This window comes from Colossoma macropomum, unplaced genomic scaffold (assembly GCF_904425465.1).
Source record: "Colossoma macropomum unplaced genomic scaffold, Colossoma_macropomum, whole genome shotgun sequence".
Classification (NCBI taxonomy): domain Eukaryota; kingdom Metazoa; phylum Chordata; class Actinopteri; order Characiformes; family Serrasalmidae; genus Colossoma; species Colossoma macropomum.
Window position 1 is genome coordinate 22,550,212 of NW_023494792.1, and position 25,129 is coordinate 22,575,340.

The 25,129-nt window shown below is 37.6% G+C and overlaps 1 protein-coding gene across 1 annotated transcript in view; it reads right to left on the reverse strand.

The window, feature by feature from the left end:
- lingo1a (leucine rich repeat and Ig domain containing 1a) overlaps positions 1–5,663 on the reverse strand; it is a 144,270-nt gene extending 138,607 nt beyond the window's left edge. Inside the window, exon 1 of the mRNA XM_036576583.1 lies at positions 5,383–5,663. The gene's annotated coding sequence lies outside the window, so the exon portion shown is untranslated. The remainder of the gene's footprint in view (positions 1–5,382) is intronic.
- Between the last annotated feature and the right edge of the window lie 19,466 nt (positions 5,664–25,129).

The window sequence follows — 25,129 nt, forward strand, 5'->3', positions numbered from 1 at the left end:
TGTTTGTCAGTGCTTTTGTTTGACCATTTTCAATCCTTTCCTATTGGCAGCCTGGTATTGGGTATTTATTAGCTCTCATTTAATACCAACTTCAGTTAATCAATTCTTCATTACATTTAATCAAGTGTGTTGCTGATGGAAAGTGAGGTCTGGGTCAAATGATAAGAACTACTTTTTTGAAAACAGGAACGTTAATATTTATTTGTATTTGATCTATTGCTACATGGTGTTTTTATATGTAGTCAGTGTCCCACACCTAGACTGAGCTTAAGCCTACGACTATTGGAGTTTCCGGTGGTGATTCACTATGTTTTGGTTCAGTCTAAAACTATGCTTAAACCATTTCTGGGCCTCACTGTCCAGATAAACTGCTTAAACAATCTGTTTGGGTACTTAAGACCTTTGCACCGTGCTGTATATGCTGTGTTAGATGCTTGCTAAATTGAAAAGTATCAGTGAGAAAAGTCCAATTTTAAAAAAAGGCAAAGTGTCCAGTTTTTGACAGGCAGCGTATATTAGTTTGTATTAGACAGACTTTAGCACTGTGGTGTGCTTTATGGCTTCATTTAACTACAATTTAATATTGTTTATGGCATGTCTCCAACCTGTGCAAAGAAAAGTGTGGACTGTCTGAGTGAAACACAGGGTCATTCAGTGGCGGTCACACTCCAGCAGTCTGCTGACGTTCTTTCTCTGACGCTCGAGAGGGATTGAGGCATTCCTCAGCAGCACTCAGACTGATCAATATCGGCTGTATTGTTTTTCTCACAGTCTGCTTCCACTCTCCACCTTCTGAAAGCCAATTTGGCACAGCAGTTTCCGTTTGCATACAGCAGATCTTAAGCTATACTTAATGTACTGTCACTTACATACAGCATACACACACATGATCTGCTGTATATGTCTGAACTGCCACTGAACTGTTGATTATCTCTATTATCTCGGTGTTCAAGTGGGACGAAATCCCATTCTTAAAGAGCAGAATAAGACTTCAGGGTATTATGGTGTTATTTATTAATTCATGCTGCATAGCTAGACAGCAAGCTAACAACGACGTTCATGGAAGGAGCCACTGGGGAATTATTTGCAAGCGAATATAAACAGGAATACAGTTGTAGTGTATGTAGGCTACCTGCTTGATTTGTATATATAAGCAACCAAGTACTTGGTTTTGATGGTCAATAAAATGATCTTGTTCATGTAAATACACTACTATATGTTGTTGCTGTATATATTTGAGACTTCTCGGGGTGGACTGCATTGGTCTCATTTATTTTATCCAATGTTAAATTATAACTACACTTAAAATGTAATGCATTAAATGTACTTCATCCAAATGTAGAGAGGAATGAAATACATTTCTTTAATTTTGTCTTTCAGTTCAATTACTTTTAGAAATAACTGTTGATTTGATTCAAGAAAATGCACTAAATGCAGTTTTAAGTCCACTTATAACTTCTGTGTAGTTTATGTATCAAAAACAGTTGAAATTAATTTTTGCATTTTTCAACCACTCTTTATCATTTACAGTTAAACAGGCTGTTTTATTCCTGTGCCTTTAAGAGTGATGAGTAAATGTACTCTGTTGTGATTGGCCACCCTGTTCACTCAAAAAACACTCTGCTCTGGGCTGAAACACTTATAACTTCGACATGACTGGTTTAACTGCTGTAGGCTGATATGTGTTGTTTTGATGTGACAAAAACAATGAATTCAAAACAGGTTTTGCAGTTTAGTCTTCATATATATACTGTATAAACTGGTCCTGAATGGTAGGTTTAGAAACTTTAACAGTGTTTACATACTACAACAAACTATTATATTTCAGAAAAGTGAGGAAAATTAATTTCAACAATCAATTAACATTTAACAGTACTAACCAGATGTTAACAAGCACAAATCAGCAGTTCAGTTTGCTGAAAAAACAATCTAGCATTGGAACTATATGCACTATATAGACAACAGTACTGGGACACCTCTCCTAATTATTGAGCTCAGGTGTTTCAGCCACACTCGTTGCTAACAGGAAGATCAAATTAAGCACATAGCCTTGTAGTCTCAATAGACAAACACTGGCAGTAGAATGGGTCATACTGATGGGCTCAGTGACTTTAAACATGGCACTATCATAGGATGACAGCTCTGCCACAAGTCAGGTTGTGAAATGTCTGTCCTGCTAGATCTGCCCCAGCCGAGCGTAAATGCTATTATTGTGAAATGGAAGCGCCTAGGAGCAACAACAGCTTAGCCACAAAGCAGTAGACCACAAAGTGGGACCACCGAGTGCTGAAGCGCACAGTGCCTATCCTCTGTTGAATTACTCACTAAAGAGTTCCAAATTGCCTCTGGAAGCAACATCAGCAACAGAACTGCACATTAGGAGCTTCACAGCACAATATTTTAAGCTGAGTACACTCAGGGGAGGTTCCCAAGTGGACCAAATTCCCACCCATTCCTTATTCACAACACAGGCTGCTGCAAAATTCCATTTCAAAGCACAAGTCAAGGTAGGATTATCAGCAAAGCTCAATCCAAAACAAAGTCAGAGCAGGTTTGGCAGTTTTGGCAGTCAAATTTCTTTCCAAATCTTCCTATGAGCTGTTATGAGACTGATCATGTGCTGTCTGCCAGGAAAACATGGCCCCATGACCACGACTGCAGTAGTGATAATGGGGTCATGCTGTATTATAATCGCTTCATGTTCCTCGAGGAGGAGACGGGACTGGGTAACTGATACGACTCATGATACTACTAAAGAAAGTGGATATAGTGTAGACTCTAGTCCTACCAGTATTATAAATTTAGAGTGCTATTGAGCCGGGACCAAAATGACTGTGTATTCCTGGTAAAATTAACCCATAGTGAATGTAAATATCATTGCTAACTGCTAGATCTCTGGATTCAGAATACAAAGAAATGACAAGTTTAAGCAAAAATCAATGACAGGTTTCACTTGTAAAAAATTGGGTATCTGAAATCATTTTTATTTAAATGAACAGCTATTTTCCCAATCTCCCCCAGCTCTGCTTTGTAAGCCACTACGAAGGTGTAGAGATGAAAAATGGGTGGAGGAAGAGAGGTGGAAACTCTGCCCATGGCCACTAATCTGATTTATCTTTTATTATTTTTCCCTGCCTACAGTGTCTTATTCTGCTTTCCCCTCTGAAAGAGGAAATGTGATAAATATTGATGTTCCTTACAGTAATAGCAGGTGAGACTGCACTCTGCATAGTGCCCTATCAATAAAGTTTTTTTCTTTTTATTTATTTATTCACTTTTTTTTTCATCTAAATGTATGTTAGCTGACCCATATTTTCCAAACGCCTCCGAAAGCCATAATGTAATTGCCCGTCTAAAAGCCATTAACATTGCTTGTCTCTTTCTCTTTCTCGTTCCCTACCCGCCTTCGCTTAAGTGAACAACCCATCTAGAGGAACGAGTGGAGGAAATCGTGCACCTGAACGTGGAGATGACTTCTAGCTTTCTCTCCGGCTGTGCTAGCCACAGGACTAAATATAGCACACATCTCAAGATTTCAGCTCTGAAATATTACATTAGCTATGTTCAGCATCATGTTATTTGCATGAGTCCAGAGAACTGCGCCACAGCATGACAACATGCAGCTCCCGAAAATGATCCAAATACTTCCACAAGTGTGTGTATGTGTGTTCAGGTCTTTGTGGGGACCAAATGTCAAGTGTCCCCAGGATGACAGAAAACATGAATTCATTGGTGTTTTTGATATTGTGATGACATTTGGCAGATTCCCCTGAGGAACATTCTTTTTACTTATTCATTTTTGCATCCAAAGAACTCTTTTGGTTATTGAGATGATATTTATGATTGTTTCATTGTAAGTATTTAGCTACATTTTTTAAAAATGAAGGTGTCAAAAAGGGTTCTAGAAAATGCCATAGAATAACCACTTAAAGAACCTTTGGATGGGTGGTTCTTTATAGTATCATTTTTTGCAAATAAGATACATGAGTGTGAATTCCCTTTTCAAAGATTACAGAACTTCCATATAATGTAAAGGATCCAGGAAGAACGCTTAAAACGTGAAGGTTCTGATTCTTTATACTCACAAATCTCTTTTTTAAACATGGTTCTTTTAGAGAACCAAAAGTGGTCGGTCAATGAAACATTTGTGTCAAAGGCAGAAATTATTTTTTTAGTTTTTTTCTGAATGAACTGCATTTATAACATGACATCTCATAAGCTGTAATCATAGAAATTCAAAATTCAACAACATTGCTTAATTCTGTGTGTTAAACCAGTATGTTCACTCACATTTAACTGCATGTTCCAAAGGTTAGCAAATTAGATGTAGTCTTAGCTCTGTCACATAACTTTGTTGTGCCATATATCACAGAAAAGTTTGTTTCTTGTAGAATCTAAATAAAATGTCTAAAAAAAGTCTGATTCCTTTATGCTAACAGCAACACTAATTCTTAATACTATTCTAAAGGCTGTTACAAAAGGATTTCTTAATATATTGCTAATAGTTGGAGCATTTTGTTCTACAAAATGAATTGAAAAAGTTTTCTAATAATGTTTTATAAATAAATAATAAGAATTCAAAACCTGTTCTGTAAAACCATTTTTCTGGAGTTTTCAAAAAAAGATAATAATAATAATAATTCTGACTTTATCCAAAGGCTTTTAAACACGCAAATATATACACATTTAAGTAGATAGTCTCATTAAGCAGTCTCATTTGCATATCTAAATGTAATCTCTTGAAAAACTTCCAATACAAAAAATAGTTATGAGATACGAGTAATCAACTGTCAAAGATTCATTGTGATATGGGTTATTTTAAAAAATGACCCTATTCACCTGTACAGTAACACAATGGCAATTCATTGAGGGAGTCAATGGCAAAACCCAACAAAGGTAGGAATACAAGCCTGCATGTGTGTGCGCGAGCAGTGATAAAAGTAGCTCTATCAGGCTCCCTCCACCTGTCCAGAGTTGTGTCTGGCACGGCGAGGACTGTGCCGGACATCTGGTCCTTACTGAGTCTCAGAGGGACCTTTCAGCTCAGAACATGCGCCAAAGATTTAGAACCCAAGACCTTCTGCCAGCCCCCTACATGCATACTCATATGTTCTAGATCATATACTGCTTACTGCTCCCGTGTACACACACAGCTGATGTTCACTTAGAAAACAGGAACACGGCAATTACCATAATTCTACATGATTAATTATACATAATTCTAATCAGTGTGATACAGTGATGCTGTTTCACTGCACAGCTTTGCCCATCTGACTCATCTTACCTTGCTAAAGCACATCAGCCTTCTTTTGGCATCAGTAAAAGCTTCTAAAGGCTCCCACCCAGCAGCTTTCAAGAGAATCATATGAAAAAGGGTCTTACCGGATCAGTAACTAACGTAGAGTTGTTTACATTAACGTGGTGTATCCAGAAGGGCTAGTTATTAAATCCAGCACGCAGTGAGGAGACAGGAGATGCCATCAGAGAGAAACTGCTAGGACATCACTAGAGCCCTCGCAGCAGATGAAAAAGCAGCCAAAATCGTTGATAAAGAGATCAAGGGAGAAAGTCAAGTGATGTGCCCGTTATCCGTGTCCACACACTTCGGAAGCCGTCCATTTGGGGCGAGCGAGCATAGACCGTACAGACAGGCTCTGCTCACACACACACACACACGCACACAGACAGCAAACAGCCAGTACAGAGAGAGAGAGAGAGAGAGAGAGAGAGAGAGAGAGAGAGAGAGGGAGAGAGAGAAGGGGGGTGTCAGGACAGTGCAAGGTGGAAGGAGGAGCTGTAGTCAGAAAGAGATGGAGAGGGTGGGAGGGAGTAAAAGAGAAGGGAGGGGGTATCTGGGCGAATGACAGAGGAAGAGAGGAAGAGAGAGAGAAAGAGAGAGAGTGAGAGAGAGTGAGAGAGAGAGGCAGAAAGCTGCAGCATGATCTGCACTAACACACAAAAATCGCAACTAACGAAATCCAATTCCCACATTTTCATCAGAGCCAGAGCACAGCAGGGAAAAGCTTTGGCAGCCGAACACAGAACCCAAACCAGCCTCTGATCTTCATTCCTCTTCTTTCTCGCTCTCTCGCTCTTTCTCCCTCTCCATCTCCTTCTCCTTCACACATTCAGTCTAGTACCAAACAAACAGTGAGTCTTTTCTCCGGCCGTGTTTTTAGCCAGACCAAACAGAGTGTTCTGAAGTGCTAGAGAGGCGCTTTAATTGGCAATATTTGAAAAAGAGGACACTGAAATCAAAGAACTGAACAGTGGATGAAGCTCTTGTGATGCCCCCAGTGCTGCTACATTATCCGTTAAAAACAATCTGATTGAATTAAAAAAATGAAAAATAAAAACAGCAAGTGTTTGTTTTGAAGGGTTTGCTTAATGAAAATATTTTTGCTCTGCCTCTGAAAGGAGTTTGGCAAGACTTGAGAACAAATGTTCTCTGTTCAGATGGTGCCAGCAAGGCCATTTGGGGACCTTGAGCCACATCCTACATGAGACCCCCGCCTCCCTCAATACTATTATTTTGTATACAAGAATAAAATAAAATAACTAGCTGTGAAAAAGTAAATAAGGTAATGAGGTAAACAGACCAATAAAATAACCGTATAAAGGGATTTATAACGGATCAATAATATCTTCTTAAAATATGTGTCTAACTGTATCATATATGATATACAGTACTATGCTAAAATCAGAGACCACCCATCATTTACATAATTTCCAGTCAAATCAGTTATTAACAATAAAAAAGCAGAAAGCATATATTTAAGAAACAATTACACAGAAGCCTCAATATAATCAGTATTTATTGTTTGTCCACTCTTTGCTTTATTACAGCATCCATTCTTTTCACTTACTTTCAGTTTTTCATAGAAATCTGCAGGGCTGTTTTTTTCACACCTCCAAAGTTCAGTCTTAGAAGTTGGTTGTATTTTCTGCTTCTCAAACACATTCAGTGATGTTGAGGTCTGGACTCCGGGGTGGTCAGTCCATTGTTCTGAGAACATCAGCAGCTTCATTGTTTGATCTGCATTTTTACTTCTTTTCTGTCTGTTTTCTTTTCTCAGTAAGGGCTTCTTGACAGCTACACATCCTTTCAGACTCATAGTGTTGAGGTGTCTTCTCACAGTAGAAAGATGGACAGAAACACCTGTGGATTTTTTCAGATCTGAAGTAAGAGTGGAGCTTGATTTTCTCCTCTCTCTCAGAGATGAAGGCTTTAAGTGCTGTTTATCTCATGGTAACAGTTTTGTTGGTTTACCAGATCTTACATGGTTGTTAGGAGTCTGATGTTTTGAAACAGTTTTTAATTTAATTTTCTTTTGACAATCTCTTTCCTTATCCATTATTGCACTGTAATGTAGTACTGTATCACATGTTCTCACTGTCACTGTCAGAAAGAAACTTTATAGGATTAGGAAAACATTCATAACTTTAATGTAAATCAATGTAGTGAGTCATTTTTTAATTATTTCCATTGGTCTATTCATCATGAAATATTTAAGGGCTGCTGACATTTTTAAATCATGTAAAAAATGCTTGCAGGCTGTCTTTGGAAGTGACTGCTTATATTACTTATAGGAAGAAATCAGTATGTGAAAGAAAGAAACGAGCAGAACAGAAATGGCTTGCAAGATTTTTTCTTCCCATAATTGTGCTACATATGTCATGCCAACCCCCCACAGATACACACCAAAAAAAAAACACATCATGTAAAACATCATTAAACCTAACAGGCATGTCCTTGCATGGGAAACAATAGTGAATGAAAACTAGTGGGGAAGTCCTTGCACTGCAAACAATTGTCAAGGTCAATAAAACGTATCTCAGCATCAGCAGAAACAGGTAAGAGGAGAGCAGTTGGACCTAATGGCCTGAGCGATATAGGACACTGAGACTGAGAGAAGACTAGAGAAATGCAGCGTTATAGCACAGGAAACAGAGCATGAACACCAGACAGAGAGAACTAGAGACCTTAATGAATGGATAAGCAAGATAGAGTAAGACAGGACACGGCTACATCTGATCTGTGGCATCCTAATTTGTATATTGTAACAGAATAAGTGCACATTCTCCATGAAAACTATGACTGGGTCCAAAAAGTCTGTTTACATTTCAGTAAATCTATGTGGAAGTGCTAGGAATCTATCAGAGCATGCCTGTGTGAGACAACTGGAATGTCTGCTCCAATGGCCAAGTCTCAGTCTCAACATACTGTGTGACATCTAAATAGTCTGAGCTCAAGTTGAACTGGAAGGCTACACTGTTACCGTTAACTGCATGATATTCAGAATAAACAGCAAAATGATTGCTTGCATTTTAAACTAAGTAAAGCATAAACAAATCATCATGGATTAACATATGCTTAGATGTCATTAAATATGCAGGTATAAAAAATATGTAACAATTTTTGACATAATGTAGGACTATCAAAACAGTGAAGTTTATCTCTGGTTATTTTCGCATGTTCAAAATAATTGCTTTTTATTAGTAGTTGGAACATCAGTAAAACACCTATAAGTTTATTTATTTATTTATTTATTTATTTATTTATTCAATGTTGATACAGTAGGGTCATACCTAGGCCTGTTTCAATTATTACATAATTACCTGGCTGCAGTTTCTTGAGCTGATCACAACTATTTTTTTTCCACCATTGTTAGCTTTCATAATTATATGTTTATGCCACAACAAATAGAATGTGAATATGGATGTGGTTTCATCAGTTGGATTAATGCAAATTCATGCAAATAAAAGAAGGCAGAAACTCGTTCAATGAGAAATGTAGGGCGTTTTATGCAAACAATAAAAGTTCTGGCTGGTGCTATGACACCTTTAGATGGCACTGGTGAGTAATATTTGTTTGTTTGAGCATGGGCTGTAACTGCACTAGGAAACAAGATAGCTAAGTTAGGCTAATCAATTCATTAAAATGAATTAATTTTAACAAGACTGTACTGCCACATTAATATCAGTTATTTTTTTACTGTGTATTTGAAGGCAGTCTACATAGGGACTTCAAAGATATAAGCACTGAATTGAAAAACTGCATAAAAATCATACTTGAGTATTTCTGTAAGCTTAAGTCAGCATTCACAGGATGACGAGATGTTTACTGACATATGGACGAAAAGAGGCTGTTTGACTTTGATTTAATATTGTTTTCACCTGATTGATTACATTATATCAAAAGGTATATAATGACAAATGATGAACTTTATTGATCTCAAAGGGAAATTACAGCAAAACACAAACAAGGACACAAATTTGTATTGTGCTTGGACCCCATGGATTGACATTTGCAAATACATGTGTATACTGTGTATACAATATATATACACAGCAGGGGTCCCCCTCACACCTGGTTCACTCTGATTACATGTGGACAGCCTTAAGTAGGAAATGTGCATGGTATCTTTCTTCTAGTCATGAAAAATGATCACAAGTGCTCACCTGAGACACTTTTGAAATGGCAGGTCTAAGCAGCTTTATGTGTTTTTGTCCACTTATGATCAGATCACTCCAGACATCTGCTGATACCAGGTGTGAACTGGGCCTGTCTAACTAAAACTAACTAAAAAAAAAGCATTATTATAATGTAATAACATGTCACAACAAACCTTTGCTATTTTGACACTGTGGGGTTCACAGGGATCTGCTCACATAATTAACATTGCTAGCTAACATCTCTCTTGCTTAGTGAGGTAGCACTTAGAACTACTGCACCTGTCGTACATTTCACACATTGAGGTAACATAAACTGTGACTGACAAATACACAAATATTATTGTGAATCTCAGTATCAGATTAGAGGCAGTTCTCTCACTAAACACTAGATACTACAGATTTCACTTTTGGGATATGTCCAGCTGAAATGGAGATTTTAATTGGTTTCATCTGTCTATAGGTCAGTGGTATGTGCATTTCGGGGGAGAGATTTTTTAAAATGAGTGACCAGAACTCAAAAGTACTGGGTCAGTTATCAGCTTCCCTCTATGAAGTATCGTTAGGTAATCAAAGTAGAAGCTTCAAAACTTAGCAGCATGTGAAACAGTAGTTCATATACAATTCCTCCACACAATCATGGTCTTCTCCTTGATGAAGGTCTGTGGGCTGTGATGTTATGAATGTGCCTGTCTTGAAAGTAAGTGTCTGATTAACATTCGTATTGATTAAATCTCTTGGGCATGCATGTTATGGCATTGTTTTCCTCGGCGATATGACAGGCCACAGCTGGCAGAACGTGTAACTTTATCGATTTCACTTTGATATTTTACATGAATGTCAGTCTATTGGCATGAAGAGCTTGGTTGGTGTGGTGTGAAAGAGGAGATGTGTATCTGGATGGAAGGAAACACATGCTGCTGCTTTTCCCACAGAAAACATCTGCTCTGGGTGCCGGCAGAAAGAGACAGAGAGGGAGAGAGAGAGAGAGCGAGAGAGAGAGAATCGCTCCGAGCAAATCGTATAAAGCCATGAATAATTTAACACCACCTCCAGCAAACCCTGATCTTTTTGTCCGTCGACTCAGGAGACTCAGGCTTTATTGGTATTGAGGCTTTCTGTGTCCTAATTTAGCATTTGCTGCTTGTTTCCCTGGGTAATATGGGCGAGAGTGTGTGTGAGAGGGCTGTAGAGTTGTGTGTTTGCCACACTCAGCACGGTGACCCCTGAAAGCTGCGGCGCTCTCTCTCTCTCACACGATTCCCAGGAGACGCTGGCCAGGCTGCAAAATGCACCTGGCTGGCTTGTCTGGGACACGCCGCGAAATGGACGCGAATGGATGCGAATTGGACGTTCAATTGCTCTAACCCCTCTGTAGATAGCGCGCATGTAAGTAGATGAAATTATTTTCTGGTGATCTGTCTCTCTGCGGGCTCTGAAAGCACAAACTGATGGACAGGCAACAAACTCTCACGGGGGAACTGAAGCTTTTAGTCTTAAAGTAAACATCAGTCCCTCACCAAACATCCTCTCCAGGCCATCACATCAAGCTCCTGGAGAAGAGATGTACCACTTTCTTCACACACACTACACCGCTGTTACCACACCATCAGTGAGGCATGGCTATCTGTTAGATGAGAACAAGCACAGCTTGATAGCTGCACTTCCATTAAAACGATGTTACTTTATTTGAAAGCTACCTCCCTATGAAGATAAAATATATTGTTATAGTCAGTGGTGAACCGCGATTATTAGAGCTGGACTTTCATTTAGGGCCATGAATGTATAAACCCGGTCAAAACATGAGGAAAAAAACCACATCTATGATAATGCTAACTTCTGCTAACATCTATGGGATTTTAGTAGTGTGTTAGCTCAACGCTAATGGCAATTCGCATTAACATTTTTTGACTGGAGACAAACATATTAGCACATATTTCACCTTGTGGCAGTTTCACAGTGATGCTGTCAATAAAAGGGCCTGGTATAAACCTGCTGCTGTTTTCCATTTCTAACAAACCACTGATTAGGCTGCCGCTCATATTCACAGTAAGTGACAGCCTAGAGTGACTCTTTTTCTCACAAAATTGGTCCCACAAATTGGAAATCAAAACATGATTGGTGGCCTCCACTGTCACTTTATAGTAATGCTGATGGTTAACCTAATGTGTTAGGCCTTCTTTTCTGCTCCTATGCAATAGGAGAATGTGCTTAACTATATCTACCTAAATACCACAAAGAAAAACAATCAGCCAATTTTCCCGCTACATATAATGAATTTAACCCCTTTGCTTCCATCCAAAACCTAACAATGAAACAAGTACTGTAATACTTGCATGCTTAAATACAAGAAAGATTCAAAGAAATTAATTAAAATTACAGACATGTATTTCAATCATTGGTTATTGTTTATGTTGTCACAATATTCCAAAACATAAACAGAATATACTATAATACATTTCAATACATTACTTTTCACACACAGGGATTACATAACACATGCATAAGCACTGATTGAAAAAAAGCAGTACTCATGTCAGTATTCTTAAAATGGGATGTTTTATGAAGTGTGATGCTCTCATGCTAACACAGTGAACATAATTACAGAGTAATGTGTAGCTTATGAGACACCTTGTTAAGAACCACATATGTCTGCTCTCTGAATGTTTCTGACAGCCCCAAACTGAAGTGGTAACACATTTTCCATTTATAACACTTTATTTTATCCAATTCTTCCATGAAACAGATGAACATACAATTTAACAAGAACACAAAGTCATATGACATATCTGCTAGTGGCAATCTATGGGGTCCAAGCAATTTTGGCTTCAGAAAATTTGAGTTCCTGTTTGTCATTTGTCATAATATAACTTCTGATGTAATGTAATCAATCATATGAAAACACAATTAAATCAAACAGTCAGGCTTTCCATACATATTTTCCCATATGTCAGTAAACTTAATAAAACATTTCATGTCATTCTGTGAATGCTGACTTAAGCTTTTCAGAAATACTCAAGTATGTTTTTCAATTCAGTTCAATTTTAAGTCTCTATGTGGGAAGCCTTCAAATACACAGTAAATAAAAAATTACTGATATTAATGTGGCAGGACAATCTTGTTAGAAAATAAATAATAGACTCTTTAAATAAACATGGTAATTGCATCTTTATTACAATATATTTTTTATAACTTCCTTTTTGTAGAGCTCTGATGCCGACATAACCTTTCTCAGATGGTCAATTACACCACCCACATAAAAATATTCATATTAAATCAAGGCAACCTATGATTTAATTTATATATATATATATATATATATATATATATATATATATATATATATATATATATATATAAAAACTAAGTAGGAAACACATTAACAACTATTTTAAAGCTTTACAAACTCAAAACAGTCACAGTTATAATTAGTGGGCAGGTAAGGATTAAGGATCCAGGAGAGGGGACACAGGGGCACTGGCTCCAGTCAAAATCTGATTTGCTCCTTAAGTACCCCTGTGCCAGCAATCACCCCCTCCAAGCACATCACTGAGTGATATGCAAACCAAAGGTTTAGATTAAGGTGTTAGAGTGGAGAGTCAAAGTCCTGATTTGAATCCCATTGTGATGCTGTGGCAAGACTTTAAATGGGCAGTTCATGCTCAAAAACACTCCAATGTAACTGAATTAAAACAATTCTGCAAAGAAGAGTGGGCCAAAATTCCTCCACAGAGATGTAAAAGACTCAATGCAAGTTATCGCAAATGTTTGATTGCAGTTGTTTCTGCCAAGAGCGTCACAACCTGTTATTAGGTTTAGGAGGCAATTACTTTTTCACATGCGTGATGCAGGTTTTAAATAAATCTTTATCTTCAATAAATGGAATGATCATTTAAAAACTGATTTTTTTGTTTACTGTTTTGTTTTATCTTGTATTAAAATTAGTTTGATGATCTGAAACATTTAAATGTGACAAATTAGCAAAAATGGAAGACACCACATACTTTTTCACAGCATTGTATATAGTATTTTTAGACACATGAAAAAGCTTTGACAACAGTGAAGTTAGTTTAATTTTGATTTTCATTGCTGTTTAAAGAAAAAACAAGTATCTCCAAAATGGTAGAGCTACAGGAGAAGGCAAAAGCATTCTTTACTTTTAATGTAAGTTAATGTAAATAGATTTTATTCCAGGCAATTTTGGAGCATTTCTATCATAACATTTTTTTGTCAATGTAAAGGGCAGCTGCTGTGATCAAATGATGTAGAAAAAACACAAAAAAAGCAAACACTTTTATTTTTTTTTCTTTGGACAGCAGTGACATATCATTTCTTTGTTTCATAGCTTTCAAACAGCATATGCAAAAACATTACATTATGATTGTTTACCAAGACATGCAGCTACCACTTTGTTTTTGCCTGAAACTGATGTAGAACATGTTGATTTATGTGGACTGTCATAGCTGCTGAGACATCATCTCAGACAATTGTCTACAAATTACAATGCAAGTTGCGATCATAGGGGTCCAAGCACTACTCGCCTTATGCTGTCAGTATAGGCTGGTTTGCAGATAGAACACAAATGATAAGCAATGTGTTTAGAATGGCCTTGATTGAGAACAGGAATTGTGGTCCTCTTATGGCTTCCCCTAAAAAAAGTCCTAAAAACAGCAGGATTAGACTAAAATTAGTAAGATCATATCTTGTGTAAACAATGTTGTGTCTCTGGTTTAGTCTGGTGGAGTTTGCTGGCTGAATCAGTCAGTGACTGTATGGACTGTCACTAATGTATCAGTTTCACCACCCCCCACATCTCTCCTCTTTAAGCTGACCTCATACCCCTGTGCTTTAATAATCCACAATATGCCTTCTCTTCACTGACCTGCGCATATTTATACTGCTCTCATTATGCCATCACTCACACTAATCATTATCAGGGGGCCCATTATCCTGCAGTTTTGGCACAGCACTGTGATGAGCACATAACACAAATGGGAGTGCCTTTTTCTCATAGTACTTTTGAAGTCCTTTCATTTGGAAAGAGCTTTCTGCATTTTACATGTCACCTAAAGCAGCAGTGATTTATATAGCATTATATAGCATTTTTGTTATGTGTGTATGTGTTAAAGTAATATACATTTAGGCTGAATTTCTTGAATTGTACTTAACAGATTCAAAGGCAATAATGCTGCTCAATAATTATTCTTACAAACAACAAACACCATATAATACCTTTAGGTCTGTAATGAAGTTCATCACATTTTTCAGTTTTTTTTTTGTCTTGTTTTGTTGTTTTTTTTGCCTAATGTGAAAGTCTGTTGAAAATGAACTGAGATAGATGTTAATTACTGTCTGGAACCTCATCTGCCTTTAGGACTTCTCTAGCTTTTACTATGAGTCATATTTGCACTTGCAGCATGACATCTTTCTTAGTCCTTGCAAAAAGTGAACTCATATTCAAATTTGTATATCCTGACTGACCAATGAAAGCACCTCAAAAGTGAGCATGTCAGAAGAAGGCCTTTGCACAGTGATGGTTAACCTAGGTACTGCAGTAACAACCCCCAGTGACCCCCAGTGGCATTTATGGATTTTTTTTTCATGCAAACCAAAGCAAGACACTAATACATAACATAACTGAATTTTTGATAACACTTTATAATGATAACGATTTATAAGACATCTATAAGCTGTTACCTTATAACTGACTATTCATGAACTAAACAGGTATTTAGAGTTATTCATCATTAATTAATACATTAATGTTACTTTGTTACTTGATCATGAGTTACTTATGACTTTAGTTATTTTTGCTGTCCTTTATCTAAAGTGATGTCAGAGTGTCCTCTTCCTGGCTCTCCTGTTTCATCCAATGTAGCCTCGCCTTATCATTGGGATGACATGCTATACATGTCAACCATGCTACCCCCCCTTCCCAGGTGGTTTCTATTCTTGTCTTTGGTAGAAGTAGCTTTCATATTTCAGTCAGCCTGTGTCTGGTGTCATCATGATTTGTTTGCAATGCTTGCTTTTGCCTTAAGTTAAATAAAACCTGTCAACTCACACCTACATCCTTAATTGTAGTTGTGGTCTTCTGCCACAAATAAACGTGTCAAGGAAGTTGGTCTCCTAGTGTAAAACAGTTTGTAATTGACTTATATATATATAAACTGAATTATTTTCACTTTAAATTACAGGCTCCACCTGCACCAACATGACCAAGAAAACCACTGCTGTTTGCTAATGTTTACCCAATCATTTGCAAGGCTAAAGTTTTTCACATTCATTTTATTGGGGTTTACTAAACACACATTGCATTAGTGTCCAGGATTATTATTATTTTTTTATGTCTTTTGTAAACACTCACATAATATATATTCACTAACAGTGGATATCATCTAAATTCTGACTTAATTTCTGACTTTTTGTTATTTTATAAAGTAAAAATTATAAAATTCATAATTAGTATATGATTTTTTTTTAAATTAAGTGGAACCTCATTACTTCATTGTGGCAAAACAGCTTATATGTCAGTTATAAAGTAATGTGAATATATTAATGATGAATTACTCTTACTACCTCATTAGTTATTATGGTATTAGCTATTATGAAGTAAGAGTTATTAGATGTCTTCTAAACTACTGTTATTATAAAGTGTTTGACATTCACAACTGTGTTTTCTCTTAACAGATTTATTATAGTGTCATGGCCAAATTAAAGACCTCATATCAGAACCACAGCTGTTACTGAATTGTGCTTTTATTGTGTTCTTTTATTTGACAAACATTAAGCTGCAACTCATATGCTGCTATCATTATTATTATCACTAGTAGTAGCAGTAGTAGTAATATCTCTCTTAGTACATCTGCTAATGCTCCTGGACACTTCATCAGTGATGCTCCTGGAAGCATCAGCAGATATACTAACAGAGATATTAACAATAAAAGAAATAGTAATAAGAGCAATACTTTTTCTTGTTGTAATTTTGAGATGGTCCCTAAATCTGAAGTGAACACAACTTTGTACAGTAATAGTGGATGAGTTGAAGCTTCAGATAAAACATAAAGCAAAGGAAGAATACACCATATTGCTTGTGTTATTGTTGTGCTATCCGGTGTCAACCAGAGGAGGATGGGTCCCCCTTCCCCTCTGAAGGTTTTGTTCTCTTGCTCTTAGGCAGTTTTTCTTTGCCATCTTTACCATTGGCTTGCTCATGAGGGCTTGGCCACAGAGTTTTCTGTAAAGCTGCTTTGTGACAATGCCTGTAAAAGCACTATATAAATAAACTTTGACTTGACATGACATTCCCAACCCCCCCCTTAGGCTTGTGATAGTGGCACAGGCCTAATCAGTTAGTTTTGCACTACATTGCATATTTCCAGGAGGAGGCCTAAGTGGAAAAATGATTGACATTTCACAATACAGGACAAGACTAATTTATGTGAGCAACACAGTGCTCTGGAATGATTTATTGGGAATGGAATAGAGCATTTAGCTCCTAGGGAAACACTGCCTGATTCATTCACACCAGCCCTGTTCTTATTCATTACCTCTGTCCACATTAACATTTCCAAGACACTGTGTTCACAATAGCATGCACTTGCAGCACATGTTGTTTATGCCGCTGCCCTCCCCGGCAGAAAGAGAGATCTGCTGTGTTTCCTTTGAGAGCATGTTTTTCATCCACATACTGATTGAATCCCCAGAATGGAGCAGAGTGCCAGAGCGCACTGACTGTGCAGCCGAAATTATAATAATATGTGACAGAGAAGCTCCTCTGAAAGCCACACTAGGCTTCTCTGCGCCTCAAATGAAGGGTGTGCCTCAAATGAAAGGGATTCACAGGGCCTCTTCTGATCTTCTGAGAAACGTATGATTTTTACCTAGAATTCCATAGTCAGCAGCGGTTTAATAGCAGCTATACATGCTGTATCAAAGCCTGAGCTTGGAGTGCATGTATGTTTGGTAGTAAACTGCCTATTGTTGATCATATTGTGATTAGAGAGCCAGAGGCTTTTTTGTGTGGAAGACCAAGCACAATGAAGCCATAGATAAATGCACGCACGGTGCATCATGCTCAGAGTGGCGTGATATTTTGTTTGGAGAGTGCTGCTGGCTGATGGAGGCTTTGTTTGACAGTAGTAAGAGAGGCTCTCCATGCTGAGAGGGCTTTGGGCACATGAAAAAGTTTGGCCCACACACTCTCTCTGCTCGCCCACATACCAAAAGAGCATCTCTATTCACGCCCGCAGACCTTGGACAGTCCGACAAGGGCTGGCTGCTGAAAGGATAAACACGTTCTGCTCCGAGACTCTACAACACAATACGCCCAAGCCAAGACTGCAAGACATGGCCTCCACGTCGTCATTCTTTTCCCTCTTCAACCTTGCTCTCATACTGTCCTATTTCTTTTAGCGCTTTTAAACATTGGAAGGACACTTAAGACTCATTTCCCCACACACACTCCTATAAATAAAGGTGTCAAAAAGGTTAGTTGGAGCAGTGTCATATACTTTGTTAAACTTTGCAATGGATGGTTCTGTAAAGGAACACTCTAATGTACATATGCAGCATTAGTAAAATACAGTCGCTTATTATAGACCATGACTAACATATACAGATATTGTATGTCTCCATGGCCGTAACTAGCTATGAGGACACCGAGGTCCAGATCTTGGTAGTTTAGAAGGGTTTTTTTTCACTTTCCGCCATTCATGAGATTAAATGAAGAAACAGCACTATTACGATAACACAGTGTACTCAGGGGCGCAGCCACAGTATCACAGGCCACCCAATTAAATGGGGGCAGAATATTTATTATGGCACATTTCTGGGATGATGAAATTTGATTTGTTTTCTGTGAGCACTGTCACTGTATTATGGCCAATTAAAATCTGCAATTATTTTCTAAAGCCTCTAATTACTGCTTAGCAACTGTTAATATCTGCAATAGCTTCAGTGGGTTACTCTGTAACTCTGTTCAGTAACTCTGCAGTCCTCATAAGTTTCTGAAGGGTTTTATGAGATTTCGTGTGGAAAAAGCAATGAAACTACACAGTGAGAGGTTCTCAGCTGACCTCAGAACAGCTGTGGTTCGGCCCTAGACTGAACTGTTTATCTCTGTATGAGATGCTACACTGACCCTGAGTACCAGAGTAACTTCTTGAGATGTTCGGGTATGCAGCACACATGATATAAGCTAACATATAACACCACTATGGCACAAATAGGCCTTGTATGTCTCACGACCCACCAAATGTTTTGTTAAATAACACATAAACTCGCCAAAAAAGGTCTTTAAGCTTTCAGCCCACTTTTACTCATTAAAAAATAGATAAATAAATAAATAAATAAATGAAACACTATTACCTACTTACTGTCACCGAGGATCAAATAAATAATAAAGCAAGGACAACACTTGTTTGTTCTGTATTTTGATGCAAACCATTGGGCTCTTACCTTCAGTATGAATTGAGGGAGGATATTTATTTTTTCCTCGAGGTGAGTAGTGAACAATATGCTTTGAAAATTTTACAGTGTTAACATATTACTTCAAACACCTTGATATAAAAAAGTGTAGGAAATCTAGGTATAGGCCATTCAATACATTAATGCATAATTAAAATTTAATGGGATATTACATGTTCTCATCTATGCTGTAAGATAGCTTAAGAGGCTAGCCAGCTCTGTAATCTAATCACTGTTGATTAATTAAGCTAAAGCAAACTTGTATAATGCCAAAACTAACATGGAAAGCAGCAAAGGAGAATTTTGAGTAATTTGTACATTCTTTTAGTGGCATGTAATTGATGGCGGACGCAAACAAACCATAAACTCTAAACGCCACATTCAATTACTATACTTGTGCTTAACTGTTCTTGCTGCACATGGCCTGTAGAAGACTCTACACCAATGATACAGCATCAGAGCGTTTGTGACCTTTAGTGGTGCAAGAACAAAGTAGCTCCTGCTTCAGATAAAACACGCTCTTTATCTCTGCACTCACGGGAAACATATCGATGCAGCTTCCTTTCGATCATCCTACCATAGACAATAATTTAGCTGTTTCCCTAGATCTTTCCTTTTTAAAAGAACAGAAAAGGCATTGAAGTAACTCACCATTGACTTCTATTATAAGTGCATTTTCAGTCAATGGGTTTTCTTCTCTTTCCTAACTGCAAGGAAAAGCATTGAAATCATTGTTCATGGTAACCGCACAATATAGACACAAGGCAAAGAGATTATGTTGTACATGACTGGAGTATTACTTCGAAGATGCAACCATTGAAAATGTGTTTATGGAGCCAAATGTGGTTCTTATATGGCATCACTCATCTTTTTTTTTATTTTTGAAGAGTGTTTGTGCCAATGAAACAGTGTTATATATATATATATATATATATATATATATATATATATATAATATATAATACACACACACACACACACATACACACACACACACACGTATATAAATACGGTGATCTACTGTTTAGCATTGCCTACGATGGTTACAGAGACATTGCCTATGAGAAGCAGGTAAATATTGGATATTACCTCTCACGCAATGAGGCAAGCTCGATTAATGAGATGAAACGCCTGCAATATTATTCAGGTCTGCCCTGTTTTGCTCCGATAAATTTGAGGCGCGGAATAATAATGCGGCACTGATATTCAGGTAGGCTGCTGTGTTTTCACTGGATAATAAGGCAGCACCAACAAATAGTTGGAGTTTCAGCTCCGTGTTAATCCATATGCGTCTGGCATCACTGTCGCTGCTTAAAATGTCAGCCAGCGAGACGAGTGATCCGGCTGAAATTAATTACCTCTCAGACGGAGAACACAATGAGTGCTAAATGCTCCTTTTTCCCCAAATGACTCCTAACTGGAGCAACCTCGGTAAAAATCCAGACCCATCTGCTGAGAGAAAAATATGACTTTGTAGATAGTAGCCTTAAAGCTACAGTGAAATGTAGTACATGCTTTAAAAAGATGGTCCTTCAAAGGTTCTTTATTAAAGAAAATGGCGGTCTACAGAAACATGAACACTCAAAAAAACTCAAATGTTCTTTGTATCATGAAAGCGTTCTTCAGATTGATGAAGAATGTGCTGTAGATGGTTTTATGTAGAACCTTTTTGAAAAGGTTGCTATATAGCACCAAAAAAGGTTCTTCTATTGTTTTGAGCTTGACATCGAAACACCGGCAGAACCCTTTTTGGTGCTCTATATAAAAAACCCTTTTAAAAAAGTGGTATGTAGAACCACATACACCACATTCTCCATCAATGTATCACGATGTAAAGAACCCATTAATCATGCAAATGGTTCTTTGAGTCTTCATTGTTCTATATAGATCCAGTTTCTTTACTAAAAAAAGAAAGATGAAGATCTATTTTAAGTAGAGTTCTAGTCTTCTAGTTCATTATTTAAGCAATAATGTGATGGTGGTTGCACATTTTGGAAATTTCTGTCTATTTTAAAGTGCCCACGCTGATGTTACCATGTGTGTGGTATAACCCCCCCACCCCCCACCAACCTAATCCTTAGTCAAAGGAACTGGTCAAGACTAGGTCAACCTTCTGCAGTCTAACACAAAGCTCTGCTCTGCAGAGTCAAAAGTCAGTGGCATAAAGAACCATTTTAAAACAGTCTAAATAACTTATTCTGGTTCTCAGTGGGGTAGAATACTTGTTTTTGTTACACAAGGCTTCTAAGAGATTTGATCTTTTAGAATCAGTAGGAACATTGTAAGAATATGATGTAAACAAAACCAGCTTTTCAAATCTCTGGTTGTGACTTTGATTCATTTGAATGGCTTCATAGTCCTAATCAAATCAATGAGTTGTGAAAGAGAATTCAAACGTGTGTCGAATGTGGAATTTCTCTCTTTTCAACATCACTGGCTCCTCGGGGAGTCATTTTACACTATGGGGCAGATTTTGTTATTTCAATCATTTCAATATTTTACAAGTGCAATAAAGGGAAGGTGTGAAATGGGGTTTTATCATCAGAGGGGCAGATGCCTCCATCAGTGGTAAGACGAGTTGAGTGTGGCCCTCATGGTCATAACACTCGCATTGCCGCAGTGTTGCATCAGCCCCACTCGGGTCATGTTTCTATAAATCATGCCGCATGTCCAGCATCAGAAGGACTTTAGAACCTACTCAGTATGTGTCTCATGGGCACAAAAGCATGATGCTTGTGAATGGCATTGATGCTGGAGGGTGGGCTGTGACACTCCCAGCCGCTTCCTCACAGTACATCAGAAAAATATCACAATGAACTTTTCAACAGTACTGACATTTTTCAGGTGGAAAGAGGAGAGTCGGATTCAGCTGTATTTAGTTGAAAGAGAAGTATTAAGAAATGTATGCACTTAAATATGCAAATTGTCCATTTTCTTTTAATTCCAAAAGTATTACATGTGGGTACTTACAGCTATCACTACTCACAGTTAAGTTTAGGGGGGTCTGCCCCCCTAATTAAGACTTTAATCACCACAAAGGAAGTAAAATCAAAAGTTCAGGAGGTTCTTAAAAATTCCATGTCCTGAATAATTTAACAGTAAAACTAGTAAAAAGTTTTAGACACCCTTATGGTGCACCATCGCATTTATTGATACTGTTTAAACTGCCTGAAACTTGATTCTTTCACACTCATTCACTGTGAAGAACAATGTAAGCATCTAGGAAAACTTAGCTAGTTAGCTTATGAATTAGCTAGTTAGCTTAGTCTCATAATTTAAATGGAAGTGAATTAACTGTTGACATTTGCAGTCTAAATTACTTTTACAGAGCTTTACTTGCAGGAACACATTTACTGCAATAACGTCTGCTTGTCACTGGTGTTATGTTTCCTAAAACCTCAATATGTAATATGTATTCAAAATAATTAGAGAAACAAAACTGACTACTAATTTAACACTCTTGAGCAAGGTCACTTTTCCTGCATGTGTCAGCCATTTTAAATTAATCAAAATGACATTAGTGTCATGGTCACTGGTGTCACACTCTCTGTCTGTAACACCAGTGACATGGGGTTACACAGATATTAACATTTGGTTAACTCCATTAATGAATATGCACATGATAGACTGACTAATCTGCACATCAGTTTATGCTGGACATTTCTGTCACTGGTGTTACAGTTTTGTTATTGAGATATTTGAGATTTTTCCTCATGATCTACCTGTTCTTCCTGATGGGCAAGTGAGTAAAAATTCTTATATCTGTCCTATAGCTTTATCAATTCAATAGTGATCAGTTTTTATACTGTCCCTGCAATAATTTCATCATTAATGAAAGAATGAGACATAAGAATCATGAATATGCCCTAAGAAAGCGCTTAAATGTATTAACCCCTTAACAAGCCGTGGGCATGCCAGCAGGCCAAACATTTTATTATACACTTCTGTATCCTAAGAATAGCGCACACACACACACACACACACACACACACACACACAAACACACACATACACATAGAGAAATACATACATGCATACATAAACTATCACCTTACAGTAGATGAAGCTTAAATGGATCCCCATCTATTATCAGGGCATGGCAGGTGTTTCATTTCCAAGTATTACTAGCATTTTCCATTATGGTGTAGCTTTGTTTCCCTTAGTTTTAAATGATTTCATGTTCTAGTGAGTGTCTGATTCTCCATTTTGGGAAACTGTTTCTCTAGTTGTCTTGTTTAACATGGCATACTATACTACAAACACCTTGTGTCTGACATGCTTTTGCATGAGTACTGCCGAGCATTTGTTTTCAAGCCAAATATATCAGGCTACACTGTGAATGAAGTAGACTGTAATGCGATAGCTAAGAAAACCCTCCAATAAAATGTGTTTCAGTGTTACTAGCATGTATATGGTAATTCTAATAAGCTAATGGGCAATTCTGTGCCAAATGGCTGGGGCTCAGCACCATCAGTCACAGATCTTGGAGCACCACATTGGAAAGCAGAACATGATCTTGATGGCACATATTTTTGGCACAGAGCGTTTTTGTGGAAATGTGCCTTTAGATATTAATGAACTCATTCAGTCACAAATGTAGCCGTGCTATTCTACAAATACTGAAAAAAAGATTTTCATTTCAATTTGAATAATTTCAGTTTTCCAGTGGATGCTGTCAACACAGCAAAGTTTATATCAGCTTACAGATAAACATAGAATCATGTATGAGCAACAAATAAACAAACAAACAAATAGTTGTAGAATGAGTTAAAGGTCCATTTGCATGTACAGCACACAGTCAATTCTTCATACTAAAGCACATTTCAAGATTTACAGTAGTATATATTAGCCTAAACATGCATTAATTCATTAGCATTTTTACAGGTAGTACTGTAAAGAAGCAGTGTGATAATCATAACTCATTCAGGGGGTAAAATTAACCCAGCATTCTAGTCGATATGAAATTATGGGATGAATGATTAACCCAACTTGCTGCGTTAAATGACCAAAATATTTTGCTGGCTCAGATTAAAGAGAAACTGGAGGTACTAGAACAAAACTTAGTAGTTAATAAAATAATGAAAGCTAGGCTTGGTCTCTTAAATCAGAGGTATTTAAATCAGGAGGTATATATTACCAACCATAGCAGGTTAAAAAGGGCAAGAGGACACTCAAGGATTTAAAAGTCACATGCTATAATGTATTGAACTTTTAAGGTGCCTTGACAAATGGAACACAGTCTCAGTCATATAGGCCTTGGGAATGAATGTAACATTGTGCTGCTTTATGAGATCGTTCCACCATATTGGCAGGGTTCGTTCTTTGTTTACATGCTGCAAATGTGCTCAGACTGTGAGAAATTGCTGTTTGGTCAGGGTTGCCATGCTTCATATTAAATGTAAATGAATTTTAACCAACTCCAGAGGGATGTCAAACAACTTTATAATGATAAAACTAGCCTTAGTGACGGTCTGGATCCATGCAAACTCCCAAACGATAAATGGAATAGTGATCTGGACATGCTAACTTATACAGTTAGGTATAAAAGCTATTACAAACTGTTTATATCTGGCCCTTTGTTGCTGAACCTCAAGGTCTGCTTCCTTTTGGCAAAGTTGAGGAAGAGCACAGAAACTTTTTTTTTCTACAGATGAAACAGTATCTGGGTTAAAGTTAATTAGCGGCCAAGTAGCTACACTTGGCAGTAGTTGAAGGGTTTAGGGCAGAGGTGGGGAGCTCCCAGATTCCTACACAATTTGGTGATTTTCCTACTCAGGCGCACCTGTTTCAACTCATCAGCTAATTACCAGGTTTAGTTGGTGTGCTAAAGCAGGGAAATCACCAAACTGTGCTGAACTCTGGCCCTCAGCTACCCACCCCTGGTTTGAGAGTTGATTAGGTGTGAGGTCTTGTCTTTGCATTTGCATTGTCTCCACTGTCACTGAGATTGTTGTGCAAGACAGAGCACCCCATGAACATTTGTCAGTGGATAAAACTTGAAGAAAAGTAGTTTAGTAAAACAGGCAGATTTAAAAATACTGCAGTGCCTGCAGAAGAAGAAACACAGGGGTAGCCATGATTGTGCTATAACATGTACTCTATATTAAACACACTGGCATGAGACACCAAACTCAAGGGGAAAGTCACCTCTAGTCACTGGTCTCACCCTGACGATGACTACCCTACAACACACACACATAACCCACAA